Source organism: Nerophis ophidion, linkage group LG19, assembly GCF_033978795.1.
Source record: "Nerophis ophidion isolate RoL-2023_Sa linkage group LG19, RoL_Noph_v1.0, whole genome shotgun sequence".
NCBI classification, from domain to species: Eukaryota; Metazoa; Chordata; class Actinopteri; order Syngnathiformes; family Syngnathidae; genus Nerophis; species Nerophis ophidion.
This window is the reverse complement of record NC_084629.1, coordinates 22,257,446-22,284,135: the sequence shown is the minus strand read 5'-3', so window position 1 is coordinate 22,284,135 and position 26,690 is coordinate 22,257,446.

Here is a 26,690-nt window from a genome sequence, read left to right as displayed (position 1 = left end):
ATGTGAAACTGGTAGGAGAGGCAATTTTTTTTCTCATTTTAAAGGTGGCGCTAGAGAGCCAATTTGAAGTATGATTCATCCTATTTAATAACAATTTGGAATAATCATGATTAATCACAATTTGGAATTTTGATTCATCAGGATTAATCAATACTTTGAATCTGGATTAATCATGATTAATCACAATTTGGATTAATCATGGCTAATCACATATTTCATCATGGATTAATCAAGAAAACTCACAGTTTTGAAATGGATTTGAATTAAATGATGGTTAATCAAAATTTACAGTTTTTAGTCATCATGATCAATAACAATTTTGAATTGGGTTTACTCATTGGCCATCACAACTTTGTATTGGAATTAATCATGATTAATCACAATTTTGAATTTGGATTCATTATGATTACTAAAAATTTTGAATTGGGAATAATCATGATTAATCACTATTTTGAATTGGATTAATCAAAGTTAATCACAGATTTTAATTTTGGATAATCAAGATTACTCATAATTTTGAATTGGGATTATTCATGGTTAATCACAATTTTGAATTGGGATTAATAAAGAGCAATCACAATTTTGGGTAAGGTGCAGTCGTGATTAATCACAATTTTTCATTTGAATTCATCATGGGTAATAATTTTGAATTGGAATTAAACATTATTAATCACCATTTTGAATTGGATTAACCATGGCTAATCACAGATTCGAATTTAGATTAATCAAGATTAATCAAAATTTTGAATTGGGATTAATAAAGATTAATCATAATTTTGCGTTAGGTTTAGTCGTGATTAATCCCAATTTTGAATTTTAATTCATCATGGGTAATCACAATTTTGAGTTTGTATTCATCTGGAATAATAATGTTGAATTGTAATTAATCATGATTAATCAGCATTTTGAATTGGATTAATCAAGGCTAATCACAGATTTAAATTTGGATTAATCAAGATTAATCATAATTTTGAATTGGGATTAATCAACACCAATCACAAATTCGAGTTAGGTTCAGTCATTATTAATCACAATTTCTAATTTGAATTCATCATGGGTAAACATTTTGAATTGGAATTAAACATGATTAATCACAATTTTGAATTGGAATGAATCATGATTAATCCCAATTTGAATTGGATTAACCATGGCTAATCACATATTTTAATTTGGATTAATCAAGATTAATCACAATTTTGGATTGGGATTAATAAAGATTATTTACAACTTTGAGTTAGGTTTAGTCATGATTAATCCTAATTTTGAATTTCAATTCATGGGTAATCACAATGTTGAATTTCAATTCATCATGGGTAATCCTAATTTTGAGTTTGTATTCATCATGAATAATAATTTTGAATTATAATTAATCATGCTTAATGAAACATTTGAATTGGAATTAATTTAATAACAATGTTGAAGTGTGATTCATCATACTTAATAATAATTTTGATTTTGGAATAATCATGATTAGTCACAATTTTGAATTGGGATTAATCCTAATTATTCACACATGAATTTGGAGTAATCATGATTAAATACAGGTTCTTACTACTAGCTGGTATAATTCCAGTAGGCAGTATGTAAAAATGTGTTTTGTGGCAATTCAAATTTTGACTGCAGCCTCAGTGATAAAGGCCTTTGGTGGGCCAGACCAAGTCCAGTGTTGCTAGTCCTTTGGTAGACCAGACCAAGTCCAGTGTGTTGGTCCTTTGGTGGACCAGACCAAGTCCAGTGTCGCTGGTCCTTTGGTAGACCAGACCAAGTCCAGTGTCGCTGGTCCTTTGGTAGACCAAACCAAGGCTACTTTTCCTTGCCCTTATGTGGGCCTACCGAGGATGTCGTAGTGGTTTGTGTTGTGGTTTGTGCAGCCCTTTGAGACACTAGTGATTTAGGGCTATATAAGTAAACATTGATTGATTGATTGATAGTGCCGCTGGTCCTTTGGTAGACCAGACCAAGTCCAGTGTCTCTGGGCCTAAAAAAGTAAGTGTTGTACTTTGATATTTAAATAAATATTGCTCAATGTTAGAGCGTGCAGATTGGCGGTTTTGGTGGACATCTGGACCAGGTTGAAGTGCCACGTGGTCATCTATCATCTCCTACACACACACTGTTGTGCGTCGTGTAGCAGACACACTTGTTGGGGTTTTAGCTTTTAGCTTGTTTGTCCAGCTGCTGGCAAGGGAAAGCCTGATCCTACGTGACCTTGTGTTTCTACAGCTGCTCCTGGATCAGAACAAGCTGCACTCTTTGCCAGGGGGGAACCCAAAGGATGACAACCCGGTCCTGGACCACAACCCTTTCTGGCCTTCTTTAGCAGCTCAAGGAAAACACACCACGGACACCACAAATGTGCGATAAGTGTGCATTTTTATCGGGAAGAACTACTCCGATTACTAGCATTAGATGAGGGTTAAGGTTCGAGATCAGACCGGTGTCGGGATCAGGTTTTCATTTTAGGGTTAGGGCTTCATATTAGGTTTTCAGTCGAGCGTTCGAGGTTAAAGTTTGGGTTAGGCTTTCATATCAAAGTCACGAGCTGGCCCCAGTCAGTTTATCAAAGAGCAGTTTTCGATCACGGTTCGTCCATCATTTTCATTTAAAACGGTAATACTAACCTTCAAGAGTTTTACCGTGGTTAACATTACCGTTCATCGTTACATCTCCAAATAACACTAATTAGTAATTTTACTCTCCAATGATATCCAATATATCTAACCTACTTACGGCTTAACCCTTGGGAAGACCCGGGACCTTTGTGGGTCTTTTTATTGCCTTCGAAGATGACACCACACAACATAATATTCATTTAAAAAGTCATCTGGATAAATTTTCAAATTTGCATTGTCGTTCTTGACTAAGTTATTTTTAGCATGTGCTATAGAGTGAGTATACATTGGAATACCCCGGGACCCTTTTGTCCCCCATTGACTCCCTTTTATAATGGCCATTTTTCGATAAACTGTAAACCTGCTATTTTATAAAGCTTTTTCCATGAAAACCAAATGAATCCAAACATTTCCCTTTCAAATCCAAACAAATCCTATTAGAGGTGTAATTTGACCCCTCAACCACTAGATACCGCCAGAGTACAACAGAGTACCATATATTCATATTAGATGCATACCGTATTTCCTTGAATTGCTGCAGGGCATATAGTATGCGCCTGCCTTGAATTACTGCCGGGTCAAACTTGTTTCCCAAAATAATTAGCGCATGCTTAGTATTACCGCCTGGTCAAACTCATGACGTCACGAGTGACACTTCCCCTGTCAACATTTTCAAAATGGAGGAGGCTGATTTCAATACCGGTAATTTGAAATCGTATAAAGGGAAGAAGATTAAGAGCTATTCAGTTGGTTTTAAGGTCCAAGCTTACATCACACTCAAATTTTTAATGCATACCTTTGGTAAGTGCCGGCGTGAGAAGAGGTTTTAAAATAATTAGCGCATGCTTACTTTTACCGCATGCCTTTGGTAAGCGCAGGAGTGAGAAGAGGTTTTAAATTAATTAGCGCACCGGCGGCAATTCAAAGAAATACAGTAGTTGCTTTCAACCTGCCAACAACTTACTGTGAGTCGGTAGTGGCCTAAGAGTTGTGTGGACGTGGTTACAAAAATACCAGGTATGTGTGCATTAATATTATCAATAATAATAATAATATTAATAATGATAATAATAATGATGATGATAATGATAATTAGCTTCATTGTTTCCAAGGAGAAATTTGTCTTTGACAAATATTACATAGTTTGTGTTTTGGCTATTAAATAAACTGAGTTTTCTTTTATTAAAAAGGGCATAAACGTAAAATGTGTTATCAACAGTGTTAACGCAATGTATTAGCACAATGTGCTGGCAACAGTGTTAGCACAATATGCGAGCAACACTGTCAACACAATATGTAAGCATAATGTGTTACCACAATTTTTTTGCCACAGTGTTAGCACAATGTGTTAGCAACATTTTTAGAACAATTTGTTAGCAACAGTGTTTACACAATGTGTTAGCAACAGTTTTAGCACAATGTGTTATCAACAGTGTTAACACAATGTGTTAGCAACAGTGTTAGCACAATGTGTTAGTACAATTTTTTTAGCCACAGTGTTAGCACAATGCGTTAACAGCGTTTTAGAACAATGTGTTAGCAACAGTTTTAGCACAATGTGTTAACAGCGTTAACACAATGTGTTAGCAACAGTTTTAGCACAATGTGTTATCAACAGTGTTAGCACAATGTGTTAGTACAATTTTTTAGCCACAGTGTTAGCACAATGTGTTAGCAACAGTTTTAGAACAATGTGTTAACAGTGTTAACACAATGTGTTAGCAACGGTTTTAACACAATGTGTTAGCAACAGAGTTAGCACAATGTGTTAGTACAATATGTTAGTAACAGTGTTGTTTTGTTTACAGGTTTCCTTTGACATATGTCAATATTGTGTGTGTCTGCGGAACGCACAATCCAGTCCCTTTTTTTCCTCTCTCTCACACACAGACAAACACACAAATAGACACACACAAACACACAACTTGGACTGTGCTTTGCACTGAGGACACACATCACCTGCACACAACTGTGAAGTGCGTTCACGTTCAGGTGTGAAGACAAACAGCATAAAAATGCATACTTGGCATTAAATACACACGTGACGCTGACGCCTGAGGCCAGCCTTAAAAAACACGCACGCACGCACACACACACACACACACACACACACACACACACACACACACACACACACACACACAATAAAGGTCTGCTTTATGAGCTGTGGCTTGATTCCATCCCGCAAACCAAATCAACGTTTTCAGCTGTTCTCTGTGGGCACAGGAAGTGTATGGACACACACACACATTACACACATTACACACACATTAATGTAACAATAAGGCCATTTCCACACAGCCCATACATGAGTTTTATCACCTCGCCGAATACATACTCTTAAAAGTCAAATTAATAACATTTTACTGGTTAAAATATATCCTTTTTAAAAGTAGCATAAATGAATGAGCTTCAAATAGTAGCTGAAATATAATATCAGTATATATTTCATGTATTACTTTTATTACGTATGATAAGCATGATAAAACTGTAACATATATCACCTAACTGCTTTTTATGTAATGATCCGCTGCCCGGATCATATTATGATTAGATTTTTGAGTCTTTTGTGTTTTCTGTTGGTTTTGGACTCCTTCGGTTCCTGTTTGTGCACCTCTCAGTTGGTTACCATAGTTACTTATTATTTTCACCTGCCGCTTGTTCCAGACGCACACCTGTGTTTTGTAATCACTGACATTATTTAAGCCTGCCTTCTCCCGTCAGTCAGTCTGGCTTCCTAGTTTGTTTTCTTACAACAATTGACGACTTCTGTTTCCTGCTCACTACCTGCTAGCTTCCACGGTAGGCTCTTTATCTTCTAGCTCTCATGCTAGCTCTTTTAGTTTTTTGCCTTAAGTGCTATGCACACATTTTTTGTATCAAAGTCTGATTTATTTTTAATTAAATCATTTATTCCTACCTCCACGCTGTGTCTGAGGCTCGTCTGCATTCCTGGGAAAACAAACTCTGCACCACGATGCGACCCGGTCGTTACATTTTAAAGTCGATATATAAGTAAACTTAAATGTTCAAGGTTCCACTTCTGCAGTTTATGATTTATGTTTTAATGTATGCATCTATAAACAATACAATAAATGTGATCAAGTTGTAATACATTATGAAAATAGTATATTTATTTCAATAGTCTGAAAGTTTAATTCAATTTATTTTTTATTACGTGGTGTATTGTTTTAAAATTGTATAAATTCTCATTATTTTGACATTTTTGCTCCAATGTATTATAAATGTATATTTGGATGTATTGCATCTTACAAACAATACAATAAATATGATACAATTTTAATACATATAAAATAGTATATGTTTAATTAAATAGTCTAAAAGTTAGGTCAACCTAATGTAAATAAATTACAAAAAGACTCAATTCTGCAGTACACTCTTATTAAATGTGCATAAATTAGTATTTATTACATATATAAATGTTTTATATTTATGACTAAATATGGTCAACGTGATAAAACTGTAATACATCATACAAATTATGTTTTTATATAAATATATTAAATCATATATATTGAATATTAAATTATTTTGACTATAAAAATAGTATACAGTATACGTAATCAAATAGTCCTAAACGTTAAGTCAAGTTTATTTAAACAAAATAAAAATCAAATTACAAAAACTCAATTCTGCATTATATTCTTATTAAAATTGTATAAATTAGTATATATTATATATTTGAATGAATTATATGCATGATTAAATATAATACAAAACTGTAATACATCATACATTTTTTTTTATATTCCATTAAATAATTCCTAAAGTTAAATGATTAAATAAAATAATTTTGACTTTTTTAGTTATTTTTGTATTTGAATTTATTGCATAAATAATGAAAACAGTGAACATGATCAGACTACAATGCATAAAGTAGTCCTTGAAGTCATCTTAATTTTTACAGGTTCTGTAGTATATATATATATATATATATTTTTTTTTTTTAAATTGCATAATCATATATTTATATATATATTATATTTATGATGAAACATGATGAACATGATACAACTGTAGTACATCATAAAAATATTTGTATAAATTCCATTTAGTAAATCCTAAAAGTTCAAGGATTCAATTATTTTAACTATACAAATTATATACTGTACATTTCATTAAATAGTCCTAAAGGTTAAGTCAACTTATTATTTTTTTTTTTTACATTTGAATACTGCAATTTATTCTTTAAAAAATTGCATTAACAAGTATTATTTTTAAATTTTCACTCAGATTTACTATAAATTTGTATTAGAATTTATTATTTATAAACTGTACAATTCATCTGATAAAATTGTTATACATTATAACAAATATGATTAATCTAATAGTCAAAAGTTAAGTCGCCTTAATATTTAAATGTTTAAATAGCATAAAATATTTTTTTATTTTTTCGAAGATTTTGTTCAAATGTAGTATAAACATATAATTTAATCTATTGTAATATACTATACATAATATAACTGTAATATCCTATCATATGATAGTATTAGAGTCAAGACAATTGAATATCTCTACAGTGATTCCTCAATTTTATCGGCATTATATTGTTTTAAAATAATTTATAGATCAGTAATACTTTACCAGTTTGGCTCAAATTTACTATTAATGTAGATTTGTATGTATTATATCTACAAACAAAACAATAAATATGATAACATTGCAACATGTTATTTAAAAACAGTATATATTTAATTAAACAGTCCTAAAAGTGTGGTCAACTTCTTTTTTACAGGTTAAAATTTTATAAATTGGTAATCATTTTTAATTGTTATTTAATTAAATTATTTGAAAATATTGTATTTATAATCCATACAAATAATCTAACACATTTTATATATATGATTACAAAAATGTTATTTAAATCGCGCTAAAAGTGAAGTCCTCTTAAGTTTTTCCAGGTTCTAATTCTGCAATATATTGTTTTTAAAAATGGTAGAAATGAGTATTATTACATTTACAAACAATATGATAAACATAATTGTACATTTGAACTTGTAACTCAGATCATCTACACATGGATATTTTAATGTATAAGATTTATGAACGATACAATAAACCTGATAAAATTTGTAAGTATCATGAAAATAGTGCATTTAAAGAAATAGTACTAAAAGTCAAGTCATCTTAATTTTATAAGGTGAATATTTTGCAGTATATTCTTTTTTTTTAAATAGCATAAATGATGTTATTACTTTGGGTTTATATATATATATATATATATATATATATATATATATATATATATACATATATATGTATATACGTGTGTATATATATGTATGTATGTATATATGTGTGTATATATTTATGTATGTATGTATATATATACCGTATATATGTATGTATATATGTGTGTATATATATGTATATACGTAAATATATGTGTATATATATATATATGTATATATACATAAACTATATATATATGTATATATATATGTATATATATATATATATATACATATATAAACTATATATATATATATATATATATATATATATATATATATATATATATATATATATATATATAAATTGCTATTTCCTTATAGGAATGTGGCTCCGCCCCCTTGAACAAATTGGGTCACTAAAAGCAATAAATACTTGTTATAATCTTCGGTTGGGAGTTGATGTTAGCAATAAGGTCATCATCGTTTTTGCTAATCCTTTACGCCCATGTTTACAGACGTCTCCATCTCTTTGCTCGGTCCCCAAAAAATACCCCCAAAAACACCACAACTCTCTCGCTGCTGCTCGAGCGCCGCAAAGGATCGGAGCTCAGCTGGTCGCTCATGTCTGTCAGCGCCGCTATTACCAACCTTCCCCTGCATGGGAGACCTTGAAACTAATGCTTGAACATTATACTCAACACCTACACACACACACACACACACACACACACACACACACAAATGTTAGCTAACTTCGTGGTAGCCTGAAGCTAATGACCCACTAACACATGTCATTTATTTTCAAAAAGTGTTACGTCGCACATTATTGCTAGTGTAGCGCAAACATTTTATATCCAATATAGATGTAGGTATCGATGTAGGTATAGATATAGATATAGATATAGTTGACAAGCAGAAGCCTAGCTGCTCTATTGGCGGGCAGAGCCAATAGAGTCATTTTCAAGTCAAGCAGTACTGGCCAAAGTGTGGCCTGGGGGCCATTTGCGGCCCACAGCTAATTTTTTAACAGCCCGTGGCATGTCCTTAAAATACTAGCAAAGAAAGAAAACATATAAAAGTGGAATAAAAGAGCAAACAGGTGAAATGTAAGGAGACAAAGTTGCAATGTTGACTCTAAAAACACAAAGCTGCCATGCAGATTGTTTTTTTTTTCCTTTAAAACTGTCATTGCTCAGAAAATAATAATGCATCAATATCATTGCTGTAGTGAATTATTGACATATTTAAAGTTTTAAATACTTGACATGAAATATTTTAAGTTAATAATTTTTTGTAACATAAAAAAGTTTTCTTTGACAAAAACGGCATAAAACAAACAGAAGAAACAAAAATATAAAAACCTATAATCGACGAAGAGATTTGAGGTGAGACTTAAATGTTGGAATTTGAAAAATTAATAATCGCATTGTATGATGTTTTTTTTATCAGTGGGACCCTTTGGGATCCCCAAGACGTTTGGTGTGATTTTTTTTTTTAATAAAAAAAACTGTTCTTGCTTAATAAAAATAACAATGCAATAAAATCAATGTTGTTATGAATTACTGACCTACTTAAAGCACCAATTACTTCACATCAAATGTTGTTTTTGTCATACAATTGTCTCAATGAGTTGGTGACGAACCCCAAGATGCAGAGAAGGCGGCAGGCATTGTAAAGGAAAACATGATTTAATTTCCAAAATACACAGAAAAAACACAAACCAGGAACCAGGAACAGACAAATTGGAAACAGGGAACAGGAACCAGCAAACAGGAACTAGGAACAAAAAGACGGAAATCAGTCCACAGCATGAGACAAGGACAAGTCATAATGACAATAATCCAGCCCAGAGTGGAGGGACAAGCAGGTCTAAAAAGCATCTGGCTGATTGACACCAGGTGTGGCCGGATGCCAATCAGCCACAGGAGAGGGGAAAAAGCACTCAGGGATAACAGCAGGAAATAAAGACAAAATAAGAGCGCTTAGAGGAAATAAGACAAACACAGAGGAAAAACTAAAACATGACCAAACTGTCAGGTACAAACCTGACAACAATACAAAAAAACACACAAAAAATGCAATCTTTTCTCCCCCCCAAAAAATTCAAAGTGGAATATTTGATGTTAAGTAATTGGAACCTCAAATAGGTCAATCATTTGTATCATTGATTGTTGATTTTGATTCATGAATATGTTCTGAGAAATGTTAGTTTGAAAAAATCCCACTAAAATATTTCGGAATCCAAAAGGGTCTTACTCATGAAAATGTTAAAAAAATAAATCATATATTATTTACATTTTGCTTTGTACTTTTAACACTAAAGCCTAAAGATCGTCTTCAGATCTAGCCATCGATTATAAGTTTTTACTGTTTTTTTTTGGGGACGGCGTGGCGCAGTGGGAGAGTGACCGTGCGCAACCCGAGGGTCACTGGTTCAAATCCCATCTAGTACCAACCTCGTCACGTCCGTTGTGTCCTGAGCAAGACACTTCACCCTTGCTCCTGATGGGTGCTGGTTGGCGCCTTGCATGGCAGCTCGCTACATCAGTGTGTGAATGTGTGTGTGAATGGGTAAATGTGGAAGTAGTGTCAAAGCGCTTTGAGTACCTTGAAGGTAGAAAAGCGCTATACAAGTACAACCCATTTATCATTTTTTAACGTTTCATGCCTTTTTTGTCATAGAAAACCAGTTAAAAAGTCAACAATTCTTATTATTAATTATTTATTTTTGATTCACTTTAATTTTCTGAACAAAGACAGTTAAAAAAATCCAACTAAAATATTTGGGGATCCAAAAGGTTCCCACTCATAAAAGTAGAAAAATTAATAAAAGCAACGTATGATTTTTTTTAAACACTTTCATCAGTGTTACCCTTTTGGATCACTGAGAACAAAATCAATGTTCTCAATTATTGACCTTATTTAAGGCCAAATTACTTCACATCAAATGCCGTTTTTGTCATAGAACACTTTTTTTTTATAGCAAACACACACAAAAATCCAACTTTCATCAGTGTTTACCCTTTTGGATCACCGAGAACAAAATATATGTTGTTTTTATAGCAAACACACCAAAAAATCCAATCAAAAAAAAAATAATAAAAAGTGTAATATTTTATGTGAAGTAATTGGAGCCTCAAATAAGATAAAATCAGTGTATATTTTTTAAACACTTTTATCAGTGGGACCCTTTTAGACCCCTAAGACCTTAGGTGTGATTTTTTTTTTTTTAAATAAAAAAAGTAATTTATCAAAAAGTCAACAAAATCAATGTTGTTGTGCAATTGTTTCCCCCCCAAAAATTTGAAAGTGGAATATTTGATGTGAAGTAATTGGAGTCTCAAATAGGTCAATAATTCTTGTAATTGTTATTGTTTTTGATTTGTTATTGTGTTCTGAGTAATGGCAGTTTTTTTAAAAATCCCACTAAAATACTTGAGGATCCAAAAAGGGTCAAACTCATGAAAGTAAAAAGATAAATAAAAGCAACGTATGATTTTTTTTTTTAACACTTTTATCACTGGGACCCTTTTGGATACCCAAGACCTTTGGTGGGATTTTTCTTTCTAATTTAAAAAATATATATATTTCTCAAAGAAATCAACAAAATCAATGTTGTTATCAATTATTGACCTATTTAAGGCTCCAATTACTTCACATCAAATGCCGTTTTTGTCTTAGAACACTTTGTCTTTTATAACAAACACACAAAAATTGCTATTTTCCCTCACCCAAAAACTTTGTTAAAGTTTAATATTTGATGTGAAGTAATTGGAGTCTAAAATAAAATAAAAGCAGTGTATATTTTTAAACACTTTTATAAGTGGGACCCTTTAAGATCCCCAAGACCATTGGTGTGAGTTTTCTTTAATTAAAAAAAGTATAATTTCTCCAAAAGTCAATAAAATCAATGGTATTATGTTTGACCAATTTAAGGCTCAAATTATTTTACATCAAATGTCGTTTTTGTCATTGACACTTATTTTTTTATGGCAAACACACAACAACTGCAACCGTTTCTCCCCCCAAAATTTTGAAAGTGGAATATTTGATGTGAAGTATTTGGAGCCTCAAATAATTGATTATTGATTTTGATTCGTTGTAATATTATGGGCAATGGCAGTTTAAAAATAAATCCCACTAAAATACTTGAGGATCCAAAAAGGGTCCCGCTCATGAAAGTACAAAAATAAATAAAAGCAACATATGATTTTTTTTAAAACACTTTGGTGTGAGTTTTTTATTTATTAAAAAAAACCTGTCATTTCACAAAAAAATCAATATTTTTATTAATTATTGGAGTAATTGTAGCCTCAAATAGGGGATCGAAAAGGGTCCCACTCATTAAAGTTTAAAATTAATCATACATTATTTTGAAAAAATTCTACTTTTAACACTTAAAGGCCTACTGAAACCCACTACTACCCACCACGCAGTCTGATAGATTATATATCAATGATGAAATATTAACATTGCAACACATGCCAATACGGCCTTTTTAGTTTACTAAATTACAATTTTAAATTACCCAGGGGGTTTTGTCTTAAAAATGTTGTGTAATGATGACGTGTACCAAGACATCACGGGTTTTCAGGAAGTATGAGCGCTGCACACACACACAGCTAAAAGTCGTCTGCTTTAACCGCATAATTACACAGTATTTTGGAGATCTGTGTTGCTGAATCTTTTGCAATTTGTTCAAGTAATTTTGGAGAAGTCAAAGTAGAAAGATGGAGTTGGGAAGCTTTAGCCTTTAGGCACACAAACACACGGTGATTCCTTGTTTAAAAGTCCTGGAGGTTAAACCTTACTATGGATCAGAGCGGTCAAGCGAACATGAATCACAACGGAATGTCAACCAGCAGCTTTCGGTGAGAAAATTGTGGTAAAAAGTCGCTTCTTACCGGAGAAAAGCTGAGCTTGTGCCGTCCATAGCTGCCGTCGACTCCCCTGAGGCACTGTGCGTCAACACACCCGTGGAGACACACCTTCGACTATCAGGTACTATTTAACTCACTAAAACACTACAACACAATAGAAAGATAAGGGATTTCCCAGAATTGTCCTAGTAAATGTGTCTAAAAACATCAGAATCCGTCCCAATGCGATCGCTTTTTTGTTTTTCTAGTCCGTCGCTATCAATATCCTCAAACACGAATCTCTCATCCTCGCTCAAATTAATGGGGAAATTGTCGTTTTCTCGGTCCGAATAGCACTTTTTGTCGGAGGCTCCCATTAAAATCAATGTGAATATGTGAGTAGCCATCAAACATGTGACGTCATCATCTGCGACTTCTGGTAAAGGCAGGGCTTTTCCCTTAGCACCGAAAGTTGCAAACTTTATCGTGGATGTTCTCTACTAAATCCTTTCAGCAAAAGTATGGCAATATTGCGAAATGATCAAGTATGACACATAGAATGGACCTGCTATCCCCGTTTGAATAACAAACATCTCATTTCAGTAGGCCTTTAAGGCAGAAGATCAACTTCAGATCTAGCCATCAATTACACATTTTTTATACTTTTTTAACGTTTTTTGCCCTTTTTCTCATAGAAAATGTTTAATACATCAAACAGAAAATATGCAATATTTTCCCAAAAACTAGTACTTTGGACACCTTTGCTTTAGCGTGACTAGCAATAATGCTCCAGGGCGGCCATGTCTTTTAATTGACTTTCATGCTCCAGGAGCACTTTGTAGAAGTTGCAAACCACACATACACACACACACACACACACACACACACACACACACACGCACACACACACACACACACACACACACAACAAAGTTAAAGTGTCACGGCGCTAAAGTGACTCAACGTGCTAATGCTACAATGGCTCTCTCACTAGCGAGAGTCGGCGCTAATTAGCTCCTTAAACAAAAGGGGCAGCAGGTGTTTTTGTTTGAGTGTGTGTGGGTGTGTGTGTGTGTGTGCGTGTGTGTGTGTGTGTTGACACATTTACTGACAAATGCGCTAACTCTCAATGCGCGCACGCTAGCTACCGTCTACATAGCTCACTTGTAGCGCACGTGTGTGTGAGTGTTAGAAATGCTGTGTATGACTTATCTCGTAGTCAGCACTGCAGGCGTGTGCGTGTAGTGAGGAAATGTGCAGGTTTGATGCCGGCCCTCCCGTCGGAGGTCACGGGTCCGACGGCCGCACGCCACACCTCATTGTCCCCCAGTGGTGTACTGCGTTAGTGCCGGTCCTAATAGCAGCCGCGAGACGGTGTGTACAAACTATGAAATAGCGTGTGATCTACTAAGACTGCAAGTACAACTGAAAACCGGGGCAGACCGCCTTATTAAAATTAGATTTTTGTGTGTACTACCGGCATTTTGTGCCCATGGAAACGCTCACTGCGATTCATCAGAATGCAAATGAATGTTAATAAAATGAATTAAAAAATGTTTTATGTATTTTTATTAATTGTACTATAATTATCATAAATATAATAATATATAATGATATAGACTTATTCACTATATAGAATACAATAGAAAAGAATAGAACAGGGGTAGGGAACCTATGGCTCGTGAGCCATATGTGGCTCTTTTGATGACTGCATCCGGCTCTCAGGTAAATCTGAGCTGACATCACAGTGTTAAAAATAATGTTCAGAATAGAAAAAATAATCCATTCGTCCGTTTTTCTACCGCACCTGTTCAAGAAGTTGCATTAATGGTAAGACGTTATTTATTTATTAATGGTTAGCGTGGGGCTTGCCCTTCTGGGGGTTCTTCAGATCACCAAGCACCGACATGAGAGCCTTTTTCAGGGTTACAATATTGTTTTATTTTTAAATAAGTCTCTCAGTTGATTTCGTTCTCGCTCACGCTCTGGCTCCAGCCCCAACCCCGCCCCCCCTCCTGGCTGCTGCTTATAACAGGGCGACATGTAGCTAATTTCAAAGCCGGTCCTGGCACACCCTGCTTCGCTGCAGGCCCGCAGGCCACGCCCCCTCCACAGTTAGCTTCAGAATAACAATGTTATTCCAAACAATAAGAGACTACTCTAGAAATGTTGGTCTTACTTTAAAATGCACGCCTTTAGTTGTGTTCAGTGTTAAAAAAAAACATTATATGACTTTTACGGAAATACATTTTAAAATATTTGGCTTCTTGGCTTCCTCAGCCAAAAAGGTTCCCGACCCCTGGAATAGAAAGTACTTTATTGATCCCTGGGGGAAATTCAGCACCATAGTTCGCTCACAATAGACAATACTAATAATAATAAATAAAGTATACTATATATTATATATATAGAATATAGAATATATGAATAATAGAAAAATATATTCTACATATATTATGACATGTATATATGTATATATAATATAATATAGTATTATTATGATTAATATTAATTTATTAAATTATCATACAACAATTACATATGTTTGATGAGTATACTTTGTAATAATATCATATGATCAATATTATTCTGTATTTGCATGTATTTATTATTTATTTATTATATATGTATATATATTTCCCCACAGGGATTAATATAGTATTTCTGATTCTGATGTATATTATTATTGATAATGTACAGTGCAGACCAAAAGTTAGGACACACCTTCTCATCCAATTCGTTTTTTGTTTTTTTCATGCCTATTTACATTGTAGATTGTCACTGAAGGCATCAAAACTATGAATGAACACATGTGGAGTTATGTACTTAACAAAAAAAGGTGAAATAACTGAAAACATGTTTTATATTCTAGTTTCTTCAAAGTAGCCACCCTTTGCTCTGATTAATGTTTTGCACACTCTTGGCATTCTCTTGATGAGCTTCAAGAAATGGTTTTCACTTCACAGGTGTGCTTGAAGCTCATCGAGTGAATGCCAAGAGTGTTCAAAACAGTAAAAAGCAGTAATCTGAGCAAAGGGTGGCTATTTTGAAGAAACTAGAATATAAAACATGTTTTCAGTTATTTCACCTTTTTTTTGTTAAGTACATAACTCCATGTGTTCATTCATAGTTTTGATGCCTTCAGTGACAATCTACAATGTAAATAGTCATGAAAATAAATAAATTGCATTGATTGAGAAGGTGTGTCCAAACGTTTGGCCTGTACTGCATATTATGTATACAATGTTTATGTGTAATACATAAATGAATGAAAAAAATTCTTCTAAAGTTTAGTGGGTGCGGATTGTAAACCGGTGCGCTCTATAGTTCATAAAATACAGTATCAGCTGCACCGGACTATAAGCCACAGATATAAATGTTGTGAAATTAGTTATTTACACAAAAATATGTAGAAAATGTTTCTTTTTATACCTTAATTGTTTCCAAACAGTGTCTGTGAAATGGCAGTAAAACGGGTGATCAAACAAAACGGAAGTCATCGTCATGGACCCACGAACTGCGCAAGACTGCTAAACAGACTCAATAACTCTGGTGACTTTTTGGTGAATTTACTAAATCATTTGTGTAACTGAAACAATACAAAAAGATTGCCATTGTAAGTTAATATTACTAACACAAGCACTTGTTAGCATATGTTAGCATATTAGCTAATGCTAATGACGCTGGCTTGATTACATTACAATAGCAGATACAAATATGCATGAAAACACTCCCACAGTCATCACATATGTGACGGTTTGGAAAGTAAAACTACTTCCGGTTAAAGGAATTACAACAGGAAGTACATTTTCAACCTGCAACACCTGCAGTGAGCAAACTCGACCAAACGATGGCGCCGTAGCACAAACCAAAACTCACAATTGTTGTTGTGTCTCTGCTTGGGTTTGTTGAAAACTTTTGAGCACAAGACATTATAGCCGTTAGCGAAGAAACATCTATAAATTAGCCGCAGAGGAAAACAGTCGAAGCTTATAGTCCGGAATTTACGGTAAGTCCCACCTTAAAACTCATCTGATCTAGCCTTTGAATAGACTCTGTTTTAGACCAGTTGACCTGCTGCTTCTCTTTCCTGCTCTGTCCTGCCCGGAGAAGATATTAATTATATATTAATGATATATTAATATATTAGTATTAATTTCTGGAGAGGTACCAGTTTGGACCGGAAGTAAGACCCAAGCGGACTGCATGAGACTGGAATAAGATCTCCCACATGACTATCTGCTGGTTTCTGGATAGACTGGCCTCTCAGATTGATTGATTGACTGAAACGTTGATTAGTAGATTGCACAGTACAGTACATATTCCGTACAATTGACCACCAAATTGTAACACCCGAATAAGTTTTTCAACTTGTTTAAGTCGGGGTCCACGTTAATCAGTTCTGGGGTCCCTTCACCAAGTTGCTTCTTTTTCCTCATCTGGGGGTTTTGGGGGTTTTCCTTGCCCGGATGTGGGTTGTTGTTGAGTTTGTGAAAGCTTTTAAAGCATTTGTGATTGAGGGCTGCACAAAATAAAACTGGACTGATTGAACTCCGAAACTCTGACCAGATCAGCAGCTTGAGAACCAGAAGGAGCATGCCGCTTATCGCTTCGTTCCTCATGAGCAGAAACCGGGAGCTGAAGATGACCTTGGAGGTGTCCACAGGAAGTAACACCCGAAGCTCCCAAGAAGCAGGATAGAGGATGCTGACAAGTGGGACAGCTTCAGGCTCATCCCTGAGGGTAAATTTAAAACTGAGGTTTGAACTCTGTGAGCGTCCCTTCACTCCGCTGACAGCTGCTGTTGATTAAATGGGTTCTAGAAGGTTCTGAACCTGTGAGCCACTTTGTCCCTTCCACACTTCTGGGAGGACTTTGTGGACATTAACAGTGACAGGGTTTAACTAAGTGGGTCTAGTCTGACCCGGACTGACAAACTGATCAAAAAAGTTCCTAGCTCCAGTCTTCGGTTCTGGAGTAAAGATCTGAACAGACATAGTGAGAGGTTCAGGGCCAACATCAGAGGTTCACCTTGACTTGTCACACAAACTGTGATTTCAGAGTCGACCAAAAACTGGTCCCCCGAGGTCTGGGACTCGATCTGTTTTGCACATTAACATTACAGACATGATTGACCCTGGAGGAAGTTCTGTTTCCTCAAGCGTAACCTCTTGCTCCGTTACTTTCAGGGGATTTCACAATCTCACGTGGAGAGTCTTGATGCTAAAGCCCTCCCGTCGGTCCGATGGCACTGAGATCAGCTCCGTCACTAGGATTTTACCATCTGTTTATTTCTCTCTTGAAAAAAAAACACTGCCAGTGATTGTGGACTACAGGCAAAGTCTAACGAATCCGACTAAACTATGAAAATCTCTAGTCCAAGACATCCATCTATCCATTCATTTTCTACCGCTTGTCCCTTTTCGGGATCCCGGGGGGTCGCTGCAGCCTATCTCAGCTGCATTGGGCAGAAGGCGGTGTACACCCTGGACAAGTCGCCACCTCATAGACAGCTTCATTCGTTTCTTTTTTGGGGATCTGTAAGGGTCCAACTCAAATAAATAAAATCAATGTATGATTTGTTTAACAATTTTATCAGTGGGACCCTTTTGGATCGCAAAGACCTTCGGTGTGATTTTTTATTTTTTTTAATCTAAAAAAACTTTAATTTCTCAACAAAAATCAATGTTATTTATTACCTATTTAAGGCACCAATTATTTCACACCAAATGTCGTTTTTGTCATAGAACACTTTTTTTTTTTTTTTTATGGCAAACGCACAAAAAATGCAATCTTTTCCCCCCGAAAAAATTTCAAAGTGGAAAATTTGATGTGAAGTAATTGGAGCCTCAAACAGGTCAATAATTGGTATCATTGGTTATTGATTTTGATTGGTTATTATGTTCTGAGCAAAGGCAGTTTGAAAATACTAAAATACTTGGGGATGCAAAAGGGTTCCACTTATAATAGTAAAAAAAGTACATAAAATCAGTGTATGAGTTGTTTCAACACTTTTATCAGTGGGACCCTTTTGGATACCCAAGATCTTTGGTGTGATTTTTATTTTCTTTTTATCAAAAAAATAGTTAATCCCCCAAATAAAAATCAACAAATTCAAGGTTATTTGTTTTACCTATTAAAGGCACCAATTACTTCACATGTTGTTTTTGTCTTTTTTTTTTTTTTTATGGTAAACCCACAAAAAATGAAATCTTTTCCCCCCGAAAAAATTTCTAAGTGGAAAATTTGATGTGCAGTAATTGAAGCCTCAAAAAGGTCAATAATTCTTGTAATTGATTATGGATTTTGATTCATTATAATGTTCTGAGCAAAGGCAGTTTAAAAAACCCCCACTAAAATACTTGGGGATCCAAAAGGCTCCCACTCATAAAAGGAGAAAGAATAAATAAAAGCAATGTATGATTTTTTTTTTCAGTTTTTTATCAGTCAGTTTTAGAACCTTTGGTTCTATTTTATTTTTTTATCCAAAAACATTTTATTTCCTCAAAACAATCAACAAAATCTATGTTGTTTGACCTATTTAAAGGGGAACATTATCACAATTTCAGAAGGGTTAAAACCAATAAAAATCAGTTCCCAGTGGCTTATTTCTTTTTTCAAAATTGTTTTTGAAATTGTATTCGTCCCTGAATATCCCTAAAAAAAGCTTTAAAGTGCTTGATTTTCGCTATTTGCCTAAGCCACTGTCCATTTTCCTGTGACGTCACATAGCGATTCCAATACAAACAATGGCGAATAGCACAGCAAGATATAGCGACATTAGCTCGGATTCAGACTCGGATTTCAGCGGCTTAAGCGATTCAACAGATTACGCATGTATTGAAACAGATGGTTGGAGTGTGGAGGCAGATAGCGAAAACGAAATTGAAGAAGAAACTGAAACTATTGAGCGAATAACTATTGACGCTATTCGGCCATCTTTGCGTTAACATCGCCGGTAAAATGTGCAGACCAACCGATCAGGACTTTCGCATTGACACTGGATCAACTTAAATCCGTCGATTGGTAAGTGTTTGTTTCGCATTAAATGTTCGTGGAAGGAAACGCTGGATGTAAATATAGTTTCATATGTACATACATGTTAGCATCGATTAGCTGGCAGTCATGCCGCGACCAAATATGTCTGATTAGCACATAAGTCAATAACAACAACAACACTCAACTTTGTGATTTCGTTGACTTTATCGTTGGAAATGCATCTGCTTTGAGTGTCGCAGGATATCCAGACATTTTTGCCATCTCTGTGCCATCTCTGTCGTAGCATTGCCGGTAAAAACCAAACGGGGGACTTTTGCATTTCTTGACACTGGAGCAACTTAAATCCGTCGATTGCTAAGTGTTTGTTTGGTATTAAATGTGGGTGGAGGGAAAGGCTAGATGTAAATAGAGCTACAAATGAGGCATAATGCTGCAATATGTACACACAGCTAGCCTAAATAGCATGTTAGCATCGATTAGTATGCCGTGCTAATCGATGCACATTCTACGTAAATCAACTTAAATCCGTCCCTGATCGTGTTGTTTCACCCTCCGACAACACACCGACGAGGCATGATGTCTCCAAGGTATCGGAAAACAGTCGAAAAAACGGAAAATACCAGAGCTGATTTGACTCAATGCGTCTGATGTGTAGGGAAAAATGGCGTTGAGTACCAATGTAACGTCACGTTCTGACGTCGTCGCTCAGAGAGGCATAAACAGAAAGGCGTTTAATTCGCCAAAATTCACCCATTTAGAGTTCGGAAATCGGTAAAAAAAAATATATGGTCTTTGTTCTGCAACATCAAGGTATATATTGACGCTTACATGGGTCTGGTGATAATGTTCCCCTTTAAGGCACTGATTACTTCACATCAAATGTTTTTGTCATAGAACACTTTGTTTTGTTTTTTATGGCAAACGCACAAAAAATGCAATATTTTCAGTGAGACCCTTTTGGATCCCTAAGACCTTTGGTGCGATTATTTCCTCTTAGTCAGGACATTCAAGCTATCTCAAATTCTTGGTCGGAAAAATTCTCAGTATTCCCGTTTTTCCTCAACAATTATTCTCTAATAAAATGTGTTACTACTTCTACATATTTCAACAAATTGGGAAAAATTCCAACGCCAACAAGCTCAGTACAATCAGGGAAATTGTGCTATGATATTTTACAAAATTACTTTTTTTCCCCAAAATTTCCAGGAAATTCCAATTGATTTGAATGAAGATTTTCCAAGTTTAACAACTCCCAAATTTCTTACCCAATACAAACCGTTCCACCAACCACACTCTGCCCTCATCCTGGACATTAAAGCTAATCTGTTACCTTGTTCTGAAAGTTCCCAGTTTACCAAGATGTCTTTCACCATTGAAAATGAATGGGCAATATACAAACTTCAACATATTCCACTTTTGTCGACGGATTCCAACGGTTGCCAAGTTAACATGCTCCTTGCTCTTGTTAGTTCACTGCTAGAATGATAACGTTAGCATGCTAACAGTCAAGTATCGAGCAGTCAAGTACCGAGTTATATAACTATAGGGAAAATGGTTGGAAAATAAATAAAAAAAAGTTAGCATGCTAACAGTTACGTAAGTTATGTGACTCTAAGGTGTACGGCTGCGATATAAGCTAAAAAGAAAGTGTAAACTATCTAAAAAAGTTAGCATGTTAATGGTAACTTGCTGGTATGCTAAAAGTTAGCATATATCAAGGACCAAATTATACAACGCTGGGGTGGAAGGCTGCAAAATTAAAAAGAAAAGTGTTCATGCTAATGTTAACATGAGAGCATGTTAAAGTTAAGATACTAAAAGTTAGCATAATTCAAGTACCAAGTTTTATAACTTCGGGGTAAATGGCTGGAAAATAACAAAGTTAGAATGTTAACAATTAAAAATGTGTCACGTACCAAGTTATGTGACTCTTAGGTGTACGGCTGTGGAATTAGCTAAAAAAAAAAAGTGTAAACTATCTAAAAAAAAAAAAAGTTAGCCTGCTGATGTTAGCATGCAATCATGGAAGGCTAACAATATGTCAAGTACCAAGTTTATGACTCTGGGATAAACAGAATTTGAAAAAAAAGTGTTCAAGATAATGTTAACATGCAATGCTAACAGTTAGCATGTGTTACGCACCAATTTTTTATGACTCTGAGATGTAGGGTTGTGAAATTAGCTAAATAATAAAGGATAAAATGATCTTTGAAAAATATCATGCTAATGTTAACATGCTATAATGCTAATGTTTACATGTTATCAAGCTAAAAATTAGCATATGTCAAGTACCAAGTTTATGACTCTGGGGTAAACGGTTGCAAAATTTAAAACAAAAAGTTTTCATGCTAATGTTAATATGTTAGTATTCTAACAGCAGGTTTCACATACTAATCTATATGACTCTAATGTGTACATCAGGAAAATTAAATTTAAAAGAAAAAATGTGTTAACTATATACAAATGTTGGATGCTAACTATTAGGATATGTCAAGTACTAAGTTATATAACGGGTTTACAGCTGCAAAAAAATCTTTTTAAATGTGTTGCTATTGTAATGCTATTGTTAGCATGCTAACAGTTAGCATGTTTCACAAACCAATTTATTTGACTCTAAGGTGTATGGCTGCAAAATTAGCTAGAAAAAACAAAAAAAAGTGAAAACCATCACAAAAAAAAAGTTTGCATATCTGTCAAGTACAAAGTTATATTAGTCCATGGTAAATGGTTGCAAAATTGAAAAAAAGGTTTTCATGCAAATGTTAGCATGCTAACAAGTAGCATATGTCAATTACTAAGTTGTATAACCTGTGTGTACAGCTGCAAAATCAGTTAAAAAGTGTAAAACTATTTCAAAAAGTTTGTATGCTAATGTTAGCACACTAGCATTTTTATTCGGTGATAGGTGTTACAAAAAAAAAACTGAAAATTTAGGATTTTTTTGTGGTATATAAATACAGATAGCTTAAACATTTGATGGCGGGGCGGTTGAAATAAAAAAAAAATAAGCCGGGAGAACTAGTTGACAGAAAATAAGGTGAAGATTCTGCAATATATATATATATTTTTTCAAACAGCGATTCCTGGTAATCAGAGAATTGTCAGAACCGTGACACATGTTGGCTTGCACGCTGCTAGCAGGTGACGGCGAGCTGCCGGTGCAGAGTTACTGACCAGCCTGGACGCCAGATTAGACTCCAGCTGTCTTTATCGGGCCCTCGTATTCTTGTTTCTGGCCCCGCTGGATAACCTTTCCCAAGACCGAGGGGCTTGGACCACCTGACACCGGATCAGGCCCCAGTGGAATTCGGGGAATGGCGCGACCCCCGCCCGCGGGCGTTTATTCGCTGGCACTCGCCGGTGAAAACCTCGCCGTCAGCTGCATGTTAATCTTGTCTCCTAATTGTTGTCGCTTTCCTTTTGCCGTCACGAGCACATAAGTCATGGTACCGCCACTAAATACACGCACATAAACACGTAGCCTGGCGCGGCTTCGGTGACACGGCAATGGCGGCTGCGGGCGCGGCACTAAAAAGGCCTCCCTTAGATTCAGATAAAAACCCCGCCGCCTTCCTGGGAAGCTATCTTCTGTTTCACGCCGCGGTAAAATTTACGAGCGCGACAACCTTGAGGGAAAGTCGAGAGAGTTGAAAGTGCGATGGCGGCTTCCGACAACTGCTAGCAGGAATTGTACTCGTAGGGTCGGGGAAAATTCAGAATGACAAGCTTGCGTTTGTCGTGCATACTTTGCCTAACTCTAAGGTGACTGTAAGCCTGCGAAATTAGCTAAAAAAGTGTAAATGATCTGAAAAAGTTAGCATGCTAATGTTAGCATGCAAACAGTTAGCATTTGTTAGATACCAAGTTATATGACACTGGGGTAAACGGTTGCAAAATTAAAGGAATACATTTTTCATGCTAATGTTAAAATGCCAGCATGCTATTTTTAGCCTGCTAACAGTTAGCATGTTTCACTAGCCAACTCATATGACTCTAAACTGTACATCTAGCTAAAGCACAAAGTGTTAACAATCCAAAAAAAGTTAGCATATGTTAGGTAACAAGTTGTATGACTCTGGGGTTAACGGTTACAAAATAAAATTAAAAAAAAATGTTCATGCTAATGTTAGCATTCTAACAGTTGGCACGTTTCACAAACCAATTTGTATGACTAAGTTGTACGGATGCAAAAAAAGGTTAAAAAATAAAAATAAAAAAGTGAAAACCATCAAAAAAATAGCATATGTCAGGTACCAAGTTATATGAGTCTGGGATAAACGGTTGCAAAATTTAAAAAAAAAGTTGTTCATGCTAAGGATTCACATACCAATTTATATGACTCTAAAGTGTACATCTGCAAAATGCCGGCAAAAAAAAACAAATCCATGATTATTAGGTTAAAACGTACAAAGTTAGATAAAATGCTAGCATAAAAAGTTAGCATGCTAGCAGGAAAAGAACTAGCATACTTATAAAGTTGGCTATAATACTAGCATAGCAAGTTAGCGTGCTAAAAGGGGAACAACTAGCATAATTTTAAAATGGCAGCAAGAAATTAAATCCAATATTACAAGGACAAAACTTACAAAATTGGCTAATATGCTATCATAAAATGTTAGCATGCTAACAGGGGAATAGCTACCATACTTCTAAGATGGCGGCAAGAAACAAAATCCATGATTATTAGGTTAAAATGTATAAAGTTGGCTAAAATACTAGCATAGCAAGTTAGTGTGCTAGAAGGGGAAGAACTAGCATAATTTTAAAATTGCAGCAAGAAATGAAATCCAAGATTATTGGGTCAAAACTTACAAAATTGGCTAAAATGCTAGCATAAAACTCTAGCATGCAAACAGGGGAACAGCTAGCATACTTCTAAAATGGTGGCAAGAAATGAAATTCAAGATTATTAGGTTAAAACTTACAAAATTGGCTAAAATGCAAGCATAAATATTAAGTATGCTAACAGAGGAACAACAAGTATACTTCTAAGATGGCGGCAAGAAACCAAATCCATGATCATTAGGATAAAACGTACAAAATTAGCAAAAATGCCAGCATTAAAAAGTTAGAATGCTAACAGAGAAAGAGTAGACATACTTCGAAAATGGCGGCAAACAAAACAAATTCCATGATTATTAGGTTAAAATGTATAAAGTTGGCTAAAATACTAGCATAGCAAGTTAGTGTGCTAGAAGGGGAAGAACTAGCATAATTTTAAAATTGCAGCAAGAAATGAAATCCAAGATTATTGGGTCAAAACTTACAAAATTGGCTAAAATGCTAGCATAAAACTCTAGCATGCAAACAGGGGAACAGCTAGCATACTTCTAAAATGGTGGCAAGAAATGAAATTCAAGATTATTAGGTTAAAACTTACAAAATTGGCTAAAATGCAAGCATAAATATTAAGTATGCTAACAGAGGAACAACAAGTATACTTCTAAGATGGCGGCAAGAAACCAAATCCATGATCATTAGGATAAAACGTACAAAATTAGCAAAAATGCCAGCATTAAAAAGTTAGAATGCTAACAGAGAAAGAGTAGACATACTTCGAAAATGGCGGCAAACAAAACAAATTCCATGATTATTAGTTTAAAACATACAAAATTGGCTAAAATGCTAGCATAAAAAAGTTTGAATGCTAACTGAGGGAACGGCTAGCATACTTTTTAAAATGCCACAATAAATTAAATCCATGATTATTAGGTTTAAATGTACAACATTTGCTAAAAAAATAACATGTTAAGAGGGGAAGAGCTAGCATACCTCTAACATGGTGACAACTAACTGGGTCAAAAAGTATGAAGTTAGCTAAAATGCTAGCATGCAAACATATTATGCTGACGATAGCAGGGCAACAGCTAGCATACTTCTAAGATGGTGGCAAACAACTGTATCCATAATTATTAGGTTAAAACGTACAAAATTAGCTAAAATGCAAGCATGAAAAGTTAACATGCTAACAGGAGACGTGATAACATACTTCTAAGATGGCGGCAAAAAACTGAAATCCATGATTATTAGGTTAAAACGTACAAAATTTGCTAAAATGCTAGCATAAAAAGTTAGCATTTTTACACTTCTATAAAGGGGGCAATAAACAAAATCCAGGATTATTAGGTTAAAATTTACGCAATTGGATAAAATGCTAGCATTAAAAAGTTAGCATGCTAACAAGGGAAATGCCAGTATACTTCTAAAATGGTGGCAAGGGAAGTATACCCTGGGTTTGTAAACAACAACAAAAACAAAAATGTTGTGATGATAAAAATTACTGCAATATTGATCATACATGATACCATACTTAGTATCATTACTGTGGTGAACTGAATTTTTCATGTTTTTTTGTGTTGGTTTGCACATCATGTTTACTCTCGCTCTCGCCCATAGTCTGGAGTGCAGCTGACGCTGGGCAATCGTGCACACCTGAAAGTTGATTAGGTGGCCTATTTAGTCTGGGTGCTGACGGCCTGTCAGTGCCGGAACTTATTATCCACTGCAAGTTCTCTCGCATGTGTCTTGGCCTCCTACACACTCACAGTCTTTCTAGTCCGTCTTGTGCACCTCTCAGGTTTGCCTATTTATACCCCAGCCTTGTCTAGCGCCTTTAGTTAACATTTTGTTTCTTTGTTTTACTTCGTGTTTTGAAGTAAATTATCCTAGCTTCGTCTAGCGTCCTTATTTTGTACTTTGTACTCCTGTTTTGTATTTTTCCCAGCCTGTATTGTTCCTAGCTTTGTCTAGCGTTTTCTGTTCAATTTTTGGTTGTTTGATATAGTTATTTATTCATGGTGTGTTTTTGTATTTCCACCATCGCTTTTTGTTTTGGCTACGTTCCACTTCCACCTAAATAAAGGAAGAACTTAACTATATCAAACTACGTCTCTGCATCCTAAGGATCCACTCTCCAATTTTCGTAACAGAAAAGTTCCGGCCATATATATGGAACCCGCAGAGACCGACCCCTGGAAAAGGGCTTTTCAAGGTCAGGCCCAACGCATCAGTCAGCAGGGGGACCA